Consider the following 15,224-nt stretch of genomic DNA (forward strand, 5'->3'; position numbering starts at 1 on the left):
CACGGGTCTCGCCCCTTAATCGGGCCTTCGCAGCAGCTGTTTCACGCCGTGCCAGCACGGACCCAGGTCTCAGCAACTCCTGAGTGCCCCCCGGAGCCCACCCACAGGACACTGACGAGCAGTAGAGAGTCTCCTGACGTTTTCGAGGGGGAGTTTGCGCTGCGCAGCCCCCAGCCAGCGACTCACCAGACGTGAGTGTTGTGTGAAGCCCCCCTTAGCTGGGCAGCCACCACAGGTTTCTTTTTCAGCCCATCCCCCTGTCTAGGCCCCCTGTCTAGGCCCCCTGTCTAGGGCTCTCTTTCTCCTCCCAGATTCCTCCTGCTGTTTTGCAAAGTCATGCTGCTCTGCCCTAGCTGCTGGCCCCCAGTGTGCACACCCACACCCCAAACACAGCTTAGATCAGTCTAGGGTACCCACCCTCCTCAAGATGACAATCGAGGGTATGAATGAAGCGTTGTGTTGTTGCAACATAAAGCAATAAGCATACGGATTAGCATCAGCCGTTTCCTTGGCCCAATCACTTTGCCCTCTGGGCTTCTGCTTCTTATTCTCTAACTTAAGAGGTACAGGTGGGCCAATCTGGGTGAGTCCCCTCTACCAGTCAGCTCTCAGTTTGTTCTCGACTTAAGAGTCAAATGGAAGGACAGTTGGGGATAAAGAAGGCAGCTACATAAACCCAAGCCTTGGGGTGGAGGGAAGATGGGGATGGGAGGGGGAGAAAGGATGAGGGAAGGCAGGTCTGGAGGGCAGAGGCGGGAGGAGTGAGGAAAGGGAGGTGGGGCTGCCCCCTCCAGCAGGCCTGCTGCAGCCCCGGTGCGGAGCTCTGTGCAGAAATGGCTTTGTCGCAGCTGCCGCCCACGCCCTGACTGGCTCACGCTGGGCCCAGGATGGATGACTTCTTGATGAAGTGCATGCAGCTCCCCACAGGGGCCCGCAGCCTCCAGGAGGAGAAGAGCTCGGCAGCCAGCGCATCCGGCTCTCCAGAACGCCCAGCCCATCTCTCCTCTGCTTTCTCTTTAAAGCAGAGGTTCCCGCTGTCGCTGTCCTTCCATCTGCAGCTTCCCAGTGAGCGAGAAGGGGGAGAGGCAGCCACAGCGGCAGCCCCAGGCCGTTTCTGCGGGAACACCTATGGATGCCTACTGCAACGGGCAAGAGCAGAACAAAGTCGCTTTTATGTCCAGCTTTCCAAAAGCCTTTGTGTGCTTCAGAAGCTGGTTATTATTGCATTATTAAAGCCCCAGTGAGCGGGGCCAAGGCACGGATACGCCAGAGCTGTCCCGGGCAGCTTCAGCTAGTTCAGACTTCTCATCCTGTGACCTAGCCTGACTCCTGGCTTGCCATCCTCGCAGCGCGGCCAAGGGGGAGCAGGAGGGCGAGGCCAGGCCTTGCCGGGGACTGCTCACCAAACTGGTCTGTTCAGTTCCCAGGAATCATTCGGAGCATAATCCATTCTAGCAATATTGTGTTTCTTAAAGCACCAGCAGAGTAGCATGGAGGCGAAACTGTTGCATAAGGAAGTAACTGAAGCCAGGTTTTCCCGGCTTTCAGCAAGCAGGTTGCTCAGGGGAGGCTGGGAGGGCCCAGTGCTTGGGCGGGTGTGAGTGGCTGGGGCTGAGGACTGCAGGTCGGGGTCGGGGGTGGGGGGGGACCGCCTGGGCAGAGTTTACGGAGCACAGGTTTGAGCACAGGTCTGTGCCAGACTGTCACAGATCCCTAGTCCCAGCACCTGTGAGCGTTGTCATCTATCCCAAACCCTGCTTTCACAGAGGAAGAGAGGAAGCCCAAAGGGGCAAGGTGACTTGTCCAAGGTCACCCCCGTCGGTCGGTGTCCCGCTGAGACAGCCACAGCCTGCTCGGCCTGGGTGGCATTGTTCCTCCGGGGCTGCAGGTGCGGGCGCCCTTTAAGTGGCAGTGCCAGGTTGACACTGGTGTTTGGACGGCTAAGTCCCGGGAAGCACAGCCCGTGTTTTTCACTGGCATGTCTGTGGCATGCAGCAAGGCCCCGGGCCCAGGCCCAGTTAGGAGCTTGTGCTTCCGGACAAACTCTGAAAACAGAAAAGACCAATGTCACATCTTCCAACCAGCTCCCCTGTGCTGTCCTCGTGGAAGTGTGGAGACACGGTCCCGCTGCAGAGGATGCAGCGCAGCAGGGTGCCGCCGCAGGTGGGGGCCGTGCAGCCCGCGCGTGCCCTCCGCCACCCGGCAGGGTGCTCCTCATCTTTCCCACCTTGTGTCGTTTCTCCTCGAGTAGAAAAGCTTTTCCTCTCTGCTGGCCCTTTCTCTGCACTTCCCTCTTCCCTCACTCCTGTTCACCAAGGGTTTCACCTTTTTTTTTTAATTTATGACTTTCTGGTTTCCATTCACTTTTTAAGCTGTGACCACCAGGCTGTCGGTGAGCCCTGCCTAGACCACGCTGTTTGAAGCCAGTGAGCCCATCTTCAGGCTCCTGCTTCCCCTCTGGACATAGTCTTCCAGCTGCCTCTGTTCACATGCCGCTTCCTCCAGGAAGCCTTCCTTGGCCATTACCTCCCCCTGACCCAGGAAGCTGCCACCCTAAGAGCAAGACCCATTAGTCACAACATCCTAGAGACGCCCTGCGGGAGCTCTCAGTGCATGTGGAATGCTGTGTTTACCCGCCCGTCTTCCCCTTGGATCTCCCCTGTCCAGTGTGGTGGCCACCAGCCACAGGCGGCTCTCGAGCTCTTGAATTGCGTGTAGGCTGAATGGAGATGTGTTGTAAGTACGAGATACATACCAGGTGAGAAGCAGTGTGAAAAAATGCCATAGAATATCTCATTGATCACTTCTGTATTAGTTTTTATGTCAGTTACATGTTGAAATGATAATATCCTAGATAATTGGGTTAACTTAAGTGTCTGATTAAAATTAATTTCACCTGTTTCTTTTTACTTTTTTGATGTGGCTACTAGAAAGATTTAAATTGCGTATGTGGCTTGCACTAGATTTCTATTGGACGGGGCTCCGACTGCAACAGTGCGTAAGGCATGTAAGGCACCATGTCTTAGTCATATTTGCACCCTCGGTACAGAGTGCAGACACATGTTGGGGTGCTAAGAAAGTGTCTGTAGCCATATAGGTGTCACCCCACATTGTCACCTTCGCTGCCAACCCGCCTGTCTCTACCAGGACACGTGGGTCGTGAGCACAGAGACTGTGCCTCCCCTGTCACAGACTCGGTAAGGGTCGGATGCAGAAGAAACGTTAGAGAATGGAGGTGAAGGGAGTCTTTTATCTCCATGTGTAGGGAGAGGAGTTTTCAACTTTTGATCTTGGTTTAATTCTGCTGGGGACTGGAGACGCGACGTGGAAACCTGAGGTTCCGGGGTAGGAGTGGAGTGGCTGCGACAGCCTGGCTGGGCTTCCTGGCTAAGACAGCAGAAGCAAGCAGGGGAGGAGCTGGCCGTGTCCCCAGGGCCGCCCAGCAGTCTGTAAGAAGAGGGACAGGCTTCTCCGAGAGTCCGTAATTAGGAAAACCACTCTGGGCTATGCAAATAAACACAGGACAACGGACACAGACTAGAGAGACCAGGAGTCATAACAATGCCAGTTCGCCTGTCCTCTTCCGCATTGATCAACCTGGTGTTAATTTCAAGTCGTAAAGTCTTCTGCTATTTTTTTTCCTGACTGTAGAAATAAAACTGGCTCACTGTAGAAGTAAAACAAAATTTAATGGCCCAAACCTCACAATTACATAGAAATGTTAAGTTGAAAAGTCGTAGTCCTCTGTGACCCCGTCCAAACTATAACCCAAAGCCGCTAATAATGGGTCAGTGTTCTTCCCTCTGGCATTTCCATCATACGGATACTTTCTTTGCTTTTGCTTTTTTAAAACACGTAAATGAGGCTATATTCTAAATATCATTCTGCAACTTATTTTTTAAACGTAAAGATATATTGTCAGTGTTTTTCCAGGTCAGTGTGTGCAGATCTATCCCATTCTTTTCAGCTGTGGCAGAGTGTTCCATTTATTTAAATCACCCTCCAGCCCGCTGACATCAGCACTGAGGATCCTTTCTCACTCTTGCAAAAAGCCTGCGGGAGGCATCCTCAGACACATCTTTGCAACTTGCATGTTTCAATGGGAGCAAAAACGCCTACATTTCTCTCCTAACAAAGACAATGTAGCTAAACGGAATAGGACCCCTGTATGTTTTAAAACCCAAATTGGGGTGGGCGGACCACCAGGGGATAGTGGTAATAACCGTGGATGTTTGGGCTTGGTTTTAGGGTTTGTGCAACCATGTAAGAAAGGTCTGTTTACCATGAATCTCATCTTCCAACCCTCTAATTCTAAAGCTGTTGCTTTTATATTTAATCTAAGTGAGATTTAACCTAAAAGCCCAACTTTGGATCAGCCTGTGTGAAGTTCAGGAACATCATCTTACCCATATCCCAGGAGGAACTGCAATTGGATACATCCTCGGGTCTGGCATTCCCTGGGTCGGTTTCCACTTTTTCCTATTGAAGGACTTCTGGGTTCTCTAGTTACACAGGTAATTGTGGCTTGAAATTCAAAACAACAGTATGTCTTTCATAATTCTCCTGAGAAAGGGAAATTCCAAGAGTAAACAATGCCACTAGGGTCTCTCCTTCCCGACCAGATGCCCTCCTGGCTTTGCCTGCTACTGACCGACAGTGTGCCGCCTACTTTGGATCGTTACTGCCAAGACCACAGATAGTACATGTAAAGCACAAAAAACAAGGTGCTTGTTCAAATATGGCAGTGGCATTACTTTCCATCGAAACTACCAGGAATAGATACCAAGCAAAAGAGATAAAAGAGGCAGGAAGGAGAAAAGAAAATCCAAGGAACATTAGTAACCAGTTTGGACATTTTTGTTACAGCACCTTGGATGCCTGTTTCCCATGGTGCACTATCGGCCAAGTTCTGTGTGAGGAATGTCACATGCATTGCTCTGCTGAATTCTTACAACAAATTGGTGAGGTGAGTGTCTGCTCCATTCTACAGATGGGACAAACCGAGCCCTATGTTTCACGTTCAAGTGGCTTTCTCAGACTTATCAACCTAAGAGGGAGATCAGCTGGGATGAAAACTCAGATCGGATTGTCCCAAACCTGCACCCGTCCAGGCACCAGGCTGTAGTCCATCCCACCAGGGCCTCCCCCTTGGCTTGTATCTGTCAGGACTCCCTCAGCTATGAGCGACAGGAAGTCAAAGCAAAGCAGCTTAAGCCCATCAGGGAAAAAATTGGCTCACATGAAGATGGACTTGGATTTCAGGCATGGCTGCACCCAGGGGCCCAGATCGTGCTGTCGGGCTCTGTCTCTTTCCTCTGTCCCCCAGGGTTCTGGGACTGGCTTTACTCTCTAGAGGCTCTCTCATCTGGGCCAAACCCTTACAGCCAGTCACCCCAGGGAGAAAAAGAGACAGGAAGCGCCCTGCTTCTCTCCCAGTGTCTGTATTGCCCTTGAATCAAGGCTTAGTGGAGGTTCACATGCCCATTTCTCAGCCGATCACCATGGCTCCAGGTGGGGAGTAGCCTGCTGGCCAGGCCTCTGGCTCAGGCCCACCCCTGTGACCAGGGGCTTGGGGCCAGCCTTACCTGAGTCACAGCAGACAGGTCCCCACAGAACACAGAGTCCTGCGATGAAAGGCAGGACCACGAAGTTCTGGAGACACCAAAGCCACAGAAATCCTCTGCAGAATTCTTTTTTTTTTTTTTTCACTCAGCAACAGCTCATAAACCCTGTCATTTGCTGAGAAGAACTCATACTTTAGCTACATAGGGATTCCATCATGGTTTGTTTTTTTTACATGTTTCTCTTGCAGTGTTACATACAGTCTGCACAGCTATCTGCAAGTTCCACTGATGTAGCCTGTCTTGCCCCCTTTTCCCACCTGATGAGTGTGACAGCACTGTCTTTTGTTTAATGCTTTTGGCTGCAATTTACACAAAGCTGTAATTAAATGTCTTAGACGATGCACGAAATATTTTTTCCCTCCACGCACGAGGAAGCCCCAGGTTGGGCAGCCCCGGGTTGACTGAGGCCACGGCTCCGGCTCTGTCCATTTCCTCTCCGCCCCCCTCGAGCGTCGGCCTCTTCCTCAGCGTGCTGCCGCCCTGGCTGCAGGAGGGCCGCACGGTCGGGCACCGCACCAGACACGACAGCTTCCTGCAGGAGACACGACTCCGGCCGCCCTCTATTTCTTTTGCCAGGACTGAGTCACCTGAGTTACTGGCCCTTGAGTCATCCAGTAGGGGTAGCAGTTGATGCTTACATTTTAATTCATTAGAATTCAATAAAACCAAGCCCTGGCCAGGTAGCTCAGTTGATTCGAGCATCATCCCGACACCCCAAGGGTGTGGGTGTGATCCGCAGATTGGAGGCCGTTGCAGCAGTCCTGGCGAGCAAAACCGAAGGTTAAGAGAGAATGGAAAACAGGAGACAAAGGGGTAGGGGTACCTTGCCCAAAGAGTCTGAGTTCTGCTGAAAGTTAGAAAACAGACTGACTTCATAAAAAAAAATAAGATTGCAGCATACAGAATGGGGCAAAAAATGGCTTATGGTTGTATGTATGGAAAACAATACAGTAATTAATAAATAATAATACAAGAGTAAACTCTGTTTCACATACTCAAAACTATAAACCTAGTTTTGCCCCACTCCGTATTTAAAAGAATGTTTTTGGTTTTCTCCAAGTTCGTTTTGTAAAACAAACCATTAGGATACATTGTAAGGGGACCCAAAGAAAACAGCCCATTGTGTGGGATCTGAACCCTCCATGAGAATGTTATTTTTTTAAAAATAGGTTTTAGAGAGGGGGTGAAGCGTGGATTTGTTGTCCGCCTTATTGATGCATTGTTGGTTGTTCCTTGTAGGAGCCCCGGCTGCGGATCACACCCGCAACCTCCGCATGTCGGGACGATGCTCTCACCCACTGGGCCGCCCGGCCAGGGCCCTGGGGTTCACTTTCAATGAGACTCTCCCCGCTTAGCCCTCAGACTGCCCCTACGCTAGCCGATGTCTGTAGAACGTACGTATTTGTTCTGACTCAGCCATCTAAATTGAGATCCAAATGTTTGTTTAAATTGTAGCAGAGTGACTGGGTTGTAGTGATGTCATTTCAGAGGACGACTGGGTGACATTCCCACGGGCGGTCTGGGCTGTGAAGGATGGATGGGCTGTGTGGACAGGGGAAGACTGGACTGCACCCAGTTAGCACCACCTGACCCTCTCTGGAGCAGCCCAACCTAGCAGGACACCTGCTCTAGTGGTGTCACTGCAGTCCCCTCTGCCGGAACCGGTGAGGGCCGCCCAGCCCCCCCTTGACCAGGCATGGTGGACTCGTGGCTTCTCACTGTGGCCAGGCAGCACCCCGACCCCCGTCCCTGCAAGCACGTGGTGCACCCTGTCCCGAGCGTTGAGAGCTGGCGCTCTTCCTCTCCATGAATAGAGACCGTCCCCCACCCCCCCCACCCCAGCTTCACCATGAAGTCAGTGATGTTTACCCTCCAGGGCCCTCCTTGCACTGGCCCTTCTAAGGTCCTGGAAGGAGTCTTGCCGATGTGTTCGTGCAGTCATGTGTTTTTGTGGAATTTCCAAGAGGAAGACATTTTCATTGCAGTGGATCATGAATGCCAGCCACGTCTGTGACTCAGATTCCCACCCATTGCCTTTCTCTTCACGGGGGGGCAATACTGGGGGGGGGGGCCCAGCCCTGGGGAATCAGCTAAGGTAAAAATAAGTTAAAGGAGAAGTCTAGTCTGGGTGTCTGAGGATGCATTGGTGTGGGTCGCAGCCACTACAATGGGTGGCCGTGTCGCTGCCTGCCATCCCAGAATGGAAAGGCTTTCTGGAACCCTCCTATTGCTACCGTCGTGGTCCTCCGACTCAGGGCCTGGGCCGTGTGGAAGCGGGAGCATGCCTTCTGTGGCTCCACTGGGTTCACGTGAGGAGTGCAGAGGTGAAGTTTGAGGTGTGCTGGGCCAGAGGTACTGTATGGGAGATCCTTCCAAATACCAGGCGGGGGAAGTTGTTAAGCAGGGGATTCAGCTTTCACAACACCTGATCAGACTGGAGTCCTCTCTGATCAGCAAAGTGCCTGAGACTGTACGTAGCATGTGCAGTTACCGAAAAAAAAAAAAAAGAAAGAAAATCAATCTTCCTTTTTGTTATTTTTAGTGGGAATTGTGAGAAATAGCATTTATGAGAATTTCCGTATTTACAGGGTGTATGCTCCATGCAGAACAATAAAAGCAAGTATATTTGTAGCCATATATGGTAAAAATGGGACTTTTCTCCAATTTGAACAGTCATAAAAAACGACATGACATTACCAATAAGAAGTCGGGAAGCTGAAATAAATCTTTTTGAAGTATCAATAATAATAAAAGATTTGATCAGCCATTCTGGAGTCTCCAGGAAGGAAGGAAATATTAAATTAAAATAAGTTTTCCCCCTGTAAGTTCTGATATCACAAAACTGTTATCAAGGGGAGAGACAAAAAAAGAGTTTGCAGGCAAAAGATGTTTTTAAAAGAAAAAGATTTTAAAGGCATGCAGTAAATAAAAGGCAATAAGGTCAATAATAAGGCAGGTAAAAATATTTTGTTATTTTTCTGGATTTATGTCAACTTCAGCTTTTTTAGTTTATTATAACTTCTTCAATTTAAATAAATACTTATATTTGTAATCATTTTCCAGTCATCATTTTTATGTTTCAGACAGCTTTACATTGTTTAGTTTATTATAATTATTTCAATTCCAATAAACATTTCTATTTATAATCACTTTTCTAGTCATCATTTTAATAATTTGGACAGAGAATCCCCAAATCTAACAAGCTTCAAGCCTACTCCCGAGCCTGGATTGACAAGAAATCAGGGGGAAACTGAGGCAATATTAAAGCTCACTTTCGTTTCACTCATAGCTGTTGAGTGTGTATTCCTGCGTCAGGATCTGCTCCAAAACAACAGTGTTTGCGCCTCTGGAACTGGAGAACCCGTCTCCCACCGGGCCTGCAAAGGCATGGGATGACAACACACACAGGATTTGGGGGGAACTTGGGCTTTCCAGCGGACTTCTGTACACCGAGAACCTCGCCGACTGTGAAATAAGAGTCTGGGTTAGTGGAGCCGAAAGCTCCGTCCCAGGGCTCCGTTCCTGATCCCGAAGCTGAGCGTTGCTCCGCCAGGGTGTTCCGTGACTGGCTGGGCAGGACACAGAAGAACGGCTGATGAATGTTTAATTGGCAGCTAACTGCTGCTGCGTTGGCGCAACCCGATCGTTCCCATAAGTAGGTTAAGCATATCCCTCTCCTATTATTTGCATTTTTCAATTATTTAAATATCCGTCTTCATAACAGGGCCAAGGCAAACTCTTGCACCGTCCCCGTCCGCTGGCGGGAATCACAGATGCTGCAGGTGAGGAACCTGACGCGGCACAGCCTCACGGCACGGTCGTACCTCCGCGTCCGTCTCCGCGTACCTCCGGGTTTTTCAAGCTCTCCTTGTACATGTGATCCCAGAGGGTACACCGAACAGGGGTCATGATCTCCATTTAGCCGATTTGGAAACGGAAATGGAAAAAGACTAAATCACTTTTCTAGAGGCAGAAGCAACTGGAATGCAGGTCCTCCAGTGCCCACTCCCCCTGCGGTGGTCAGTACGTGGAAACAGATGTCCGGGATGGACACAGAGTGGACACTCTGGTTGTCCCTGGTGACTGGCAGATACTATCAGCCAGAAGCCCTAGGATTTTATGATAATGGAAACATTCCTCTTTACTGGCCCTCACTTCACCCTTTCCTTCCACCTTATTCCTATTTACTAAGGGTTTCTCTTTTTTAAAAAATGTAGGTTTTCCAGGTTCATTTTTAAAGCTATAAGCACCAAATTATTGATGACCCCTGCCTGCCCCACACTGTCTGAAGCCATGAAGCCCATCTTCAAGCTGCCTGTTCTACCTCTAACTATGGTTTTCCCATGATGCATCTGGCTACCTTGGTTCAGGTCCCACTTCCTCCAGGAAGCCTTCCCTGACCATCACCTTCTCCCCCACACATCCCATCCCAAAAGCCATGTCCACCGTGGAACATGAGTGGCAGAGTAATGAAATGCCCATGCAGAGTGAGAACAATGCTTATCCGTTGTCTGAGACAGATCCGGAATTCATGTTAAATATCAGAGGAAAGGCAAGTGAGAGCAGCCGTTCCCCGAGTGTAAGTGAGACACTGTCCCGACCCCCCTGCCAGCCCCAGTGCACAGCTGAGTGTGCCGGCCAAGCGACAGTCACATCAGACAGCTCCGAGCCTGTGGAACGAGATAGCGCGTGTGGGCACAGGCTGGCTGTCTGGCTCGGGCTCCTTCTCACTGACCTGCTCTCCACTGAGCGCTCAAGATTAGGCGGTTTATTCCAGTGCAGTGAGACAGGCCACAGGAAGAGGACACAGGAACTTCCTGCCGCGGTGCACCTCAGGGTGTGTGCACCCACCTGTGCAGGGGCCTCTATTCAAATATTGATGACCCACAGCTTTGTGACAGCCGGGGCCTCGCTGCTCCACCCTCTCAGTGACGGGTGGGGGCCTTCCTCGGAGAGGGGGGCTGCCCAGGTGAGAGTGGCGTTGCTAAGAAGGGCCGCTGTGAGGGCTGGGCTGGAAGGTCGGACAGCTCACAGGTGTGCACCGGAACATAGACATTTTTATGTGTGAGTGATTCGGGCAGCTCTGGGCCTGAGCCTGTTAGTCTGAGGCCTCCTGTTGTCAGGACTCACTTTTAGGATAGAGTCTGTCCAGCCTGATTGTCCAGTCACTGTCCTCCATGGCTCCATCAGGCCACTGGGGACACTCGAAGTCACCAATGCAATAAAAATTTCAGGCCCCATTAACACAAATAAAATCCAAATGCAAGAGAGAATTGCAATATCGAACTCTAGCTTCTGAGAGTTTTTAATGGAGAAAAGCGTATCTTGGTTTTATAATCTACTCAAGTATTGCTTTGTAAGGTCCCTTCCCACTAACATTTACTATCCCTGATAAAAGTGTATATTTTTAGTGTTCCCTGCACATCTATGCCATTTCTTGTTCTTTGTTAATCTACAGCTATCGGATGGGAAGGGATGGATGCAGGAGGGAAAGATAACTCTTGCTTAAAGGGCACCATCAGATGCCAAGGTGTGTACAATGACTATTTTTCTATGCCTCCCTACACCTCAGACTAACAGGCTTCCTACACCTTCAACACCTTTAAGATAAGAGGTCAGTATTAGAACCCCCTTTGCCAATGAGTAAACTGAGGCTCCTAAATTATGCAGTTCACACAAGGTTACACAGGGTGTGGATCTGACCCACTCTGCCCCTAGGACCCAGCTGCAACGCTCCGATGTGTGAGTCAGGTTTATGACAGCTAACAACCTGTCAACTTTGGGGCACCTGGGCCCTCAGCAAATGAAATCCATCTGCGTTTGCCAGTTGCTGACATGTTCGCCGTTGACATTCTAGCACAGGAAGACAGATGCATAAAATATTTTATGTAGTAAAACTGCTGATAACGGCTAATCTTCTAGATGACCCAAAGAACACACGGTTCATTATTTTTCTAACTGTTCCTTAACGTTTATGGGCCTCAGTCAGTGTTCCAGCCCTGGCAGAAAGAATCTGGGAATGTGAACCAGAACCTGCCCTTCTCCTTGATTGTAAAGGGGTCTTACTTTTGTCATTTAACTCTGCTGTGTCCTACCTTCCTTATCTGTAAAATGGGCACAATAAATTACGCTGAAGGTGTCATTGGACTAAAGCTCTTTTTGAAACTGCTATTCGGGTTTCTTGGTTTTCATCTAAGAAATCTAACCGAGATGTGAAGTAGATACACGGTCTAATAATAATGGCTGACGGTCACTGACTGACTGTTCATTGCGTGTGGGCACCGTGCTAAGCGCCTTCAGTCGTCATTTTGTTTGATCCTTGCAACACCGTGAGTGCCGGTGTTATCCCCCTTCTACAGAGGGGGACAGGACACCGAGAAGTCAGAAACCTCACAGGTCCCCGAGGTGGAAAGCGGTGGGTCTGGGTTGGAATCCAAGCCAGACGGCCGCCTTCCGGAGCCCACGCTGCTAACCACGATGCACGCTGCCTCCTGTTTGTGAGTGTGACGGCACTCAGGGTGGCAAGCAGTTTGGTGAATTGTCAGGGGACGGATATTCGACCTGCATGTTCCTGCCAGAAGATTCCCATCCAAATGTCTGCCTATGGCTTCAGCACCCTGGAATATAGCTCGGTGGTCCCCAGCACCACCTGGAATGTCTCAGTTCCAGGAGCCTGCCAGGCACCCTGTCACCGTCCCTCAACCACCATCACCCTCCAGCCTTTGCCTGTGCGGATTCTCAGCAGCTTCTCCTATCTACTCACGCTCTTCCCCCTGCCTGACCCCCAGGAAGCCTTCCCAGGCCCCAGGATTCGGCTAACCGTCTGCCTTCTGTTGGCCCCTAGAGCGTCCTGCGCTTCCCTCTGTGCCAACAGGACCTCACCTGGTGACACCCTTTCCTCCTGTGGCTGTGGCCCTGTCCTATGCTGACTGCACCTCTGTCAGCCTCACATTTCCAGCGCCTCCGACTGCCCACGGTTACATTTATCTCCAGCCAGTCTTCACAAATTGTTGGACGGTGGTATCTTGGATCGGATCCCAGAACAGATGAAGGACATTATGACGGGACAATAGGTGAACTCCAAGCAAAGTCTGCCATTCGTTAGGGTAACACTACTGCACCGGCTTCCATTTTCCAGTTTCGGTAAATGCAGCACGGTTATGGTTATGTAAGGTGTTGATGTCAGAGGAAGCTGGGGGAAGGTTGCATGGGGCCTTTCTAGACCGTCTTTGTGACTCTTCAATAAACGAAAAACTATGTCAAGATGAAAACTTTAAAAATCCATCATTAGATGGCTTTGCAGCAAAGTGGTCAAGGCCACCCTTTTGGAGTGAGACCTAAGGCACAGCCCTAACTGCCAGACCACGCACACCACCCATGCTGCAGGGTCACGCAGTCTCTCCGAAACCCCCCCTCCCCCCCATGCAGTGGCCTGGCACAGGGAAACACTCACTGAACGGCACTTGCCTTTGTTGCAATCAGCATTATAGCCGCAGCCAAGTGTCATTACTGTAACAATAGGTTAAGAATATGGCCGGCACTTCCCTTTGCAAATTTTTTCCGCTGCACACCTCCTAGCATCCTGACACGCCCTGTACTTAAGCCACATCCACTTGTCTGCTCAGCAAATACCTCCGAGTGTTCCAGCTACTGTACTGGCTGGTGATGGAGCAATGAACGAAACCGATAAAAATCACTGCTGTGAACAACTTACATGCTAGTGGAGATAGGCAATAAATAAGTCAAGTTTGTAGTGTGCTGGTTCTCAGAGTGAGTCCCCCCCCCACCCCTGGTCCAGCAGCATCAGTATCACATGGCAGCTTGCTAGAAATGCACATTCTCAGGCCCCACCCCAGAACTACTGACTCAGAGACCTGGTGGTGGGGTCCCATAGACAGTTTTAACGAGCATTCCTGGTGATTCTGGTAAGTACTTGGGTTTCAGAGCCACTGATAGAGCATGTTGGTGATCATCGGCACACTGGAGAAAAATTAAAGCAGGAAAGGGGGTGGTGTGTCAAGGTGAGGAGGGAGGGTTACAATTTTAAATAGGGTGGTCAAAAAAAGCCAAAGACGTGCCCTGGCTGGTGTGGCTCAGTGGACTGAGTGCCAACCTGTAAATTAAGGATCCGCTGGTTCAATCCCCCATCAGGGCACATGCCTGGGTTTCGGGCCATGTTCCCAGTAGGGGATGTGGAGGAGGCAACCACATATTGGTGTTTCTCTCCCTCTCTTTCTCACTCCCTTCCCCTCTCTAAAAAAAATTAAATAAAAATCTTAAAAAAAAAAGCCAAAGTCATAAAGAGGATGAGGCAGCGGGCCTCCAAGGTATCCCGGGGAAGACTGTCTTAGGCAGAAGCAATGCCAAGTTCAAAGGCACTGGGGTGTTGCAAGAACAGCAAGGAGACCCGAGCAGCTGGACTGGGGTGAGCAAAGGGGAGAGAGCAGGAGGAGAAGGGACAGAGGCCACGGGGCTCCGGGCCTCGAAGGGACTTGAAAGCCGTTGCAAAGAGTTTGACATTTCCATATTGAACCACAGTTCTTCCAAAGAACACTCTACCTGCCTAGGAACATTCCTTTCCTGCCTAGGTTGGAGCTCCCCTTCCCCCCCACACCCACCTTCCTGGCCTAGTCAATGGTCTCAGCCAATTCCTCTCTTCCTTAGTTTCCCCATCGCATGCTGCCAGAGCGAGCCTCTCCCATCCCCAACTGCTGCAGGCACCTTGGCTTATCCCAAGCTACAATGTACCTTCGCCTAAATACAGGCTTTGCCTGGGATTTGCCCTGTGGGATTGTGTTCCCCCAGAACAGAAACTTAGCCCTTTCCCTGCTGCATCCCCGCTGCCCACCATGGTGTCTGTGCATGGCGATGCTACAGAAATATTGACTGATGCCTCTTAATGCATCAGGAGAGAAACCAGCACATTACTGGCACTGGGCAAATGCTGCAAATGTTGCCAATGACTTTGCAGTTTTCCCCAGAGGTAATAAGAAGAAAAACTTAGAGATGTATTCCCAAACCACCAAAGCATTTTGGATGCGGTTGTAGCATTGGTCCAGAGTTGGACTAAAACCTGCACCATCACTCCTCACTCCCGGCCTCTCCCGCTCTGGGCCTGATGGCCTGACCAGCGCTGTGCTGCCGGTGGTGCGGGTGTGGCCGGGGTGTCAGAGATTCCCTGCTAGCCTGGGGCCCACGCGCACCAGGGTGGGAGGTGGGCTTGAACTCCAGCCCCACCGCCCCCAGACACCACCACCCTTTTTCTTTTTTTGATATCACGAATCCTTTTAGTATCTGGAGAAAACTGTGAGCTGTTGCCCAGTATTGTCAGGTTTGAAATGCATAAAATAAAATCTAAGAATACGGAGGAAACACATTTTCCCGAAATATAATTGAAATTATGTTAAAAGTTACCAGGATATTATAAAAAAAATTAAATTGTTAGAGTACTATTTTTGCCTCCATATTAACACATTAAACCACAAGATCCAGAGGCGCGTTCCATCAGTGCAAAATTCTGACGTCATGATGAGCGTGAGAGAAATTCACGACGACTGTGCCGCGCCATGAAACTTATCTGCAGTTCCTAGCGCTGACACC

The 15,224-nt window shown here is 50.3% G+C and overlaps 1 long non-coding RNA gene across 1 annotated transcript; it reads left to right on the top strand.

The window, feature by feature from the left end:
- The first annotated feature begins 3,258 nt into the window (after positions 1 to 3,258).
- LOC118498147 lies at positions 3,259 to 14,332 on the top strand. The gene is made up of 5 exons (XR_004900668.1): positions 3,259 to 4,514; positions 4,867 to 4,966; positions 9,851 to 9,994; positions 11,083 to 11,154; positions 13,914 to 14,332. It is a non-coding gene; the product is annotated as an uncharacterized LOC118498147 (long non-coding RNA).
- The last annotated feature ends 892 nt before the right edge of the window (positions 14,333 to 15,224 follow it).

This window comes from Phyllostomus discolor, chromosome 14 (genome assembly GCF_004126475.2).
Source record: "Phyllostomus discolor isolate MPI-MPIP mPhyDis1 chromosome 14, mPhyDis1.pri.v3, whole genome shotgun sequence".
Lineage (NCBI taxonomy): Eukaryota > Metazoa > Chordata > Mammalia > Chiroptera > Phyllostomidae > Phyllostomus > Phyllostomus discolor.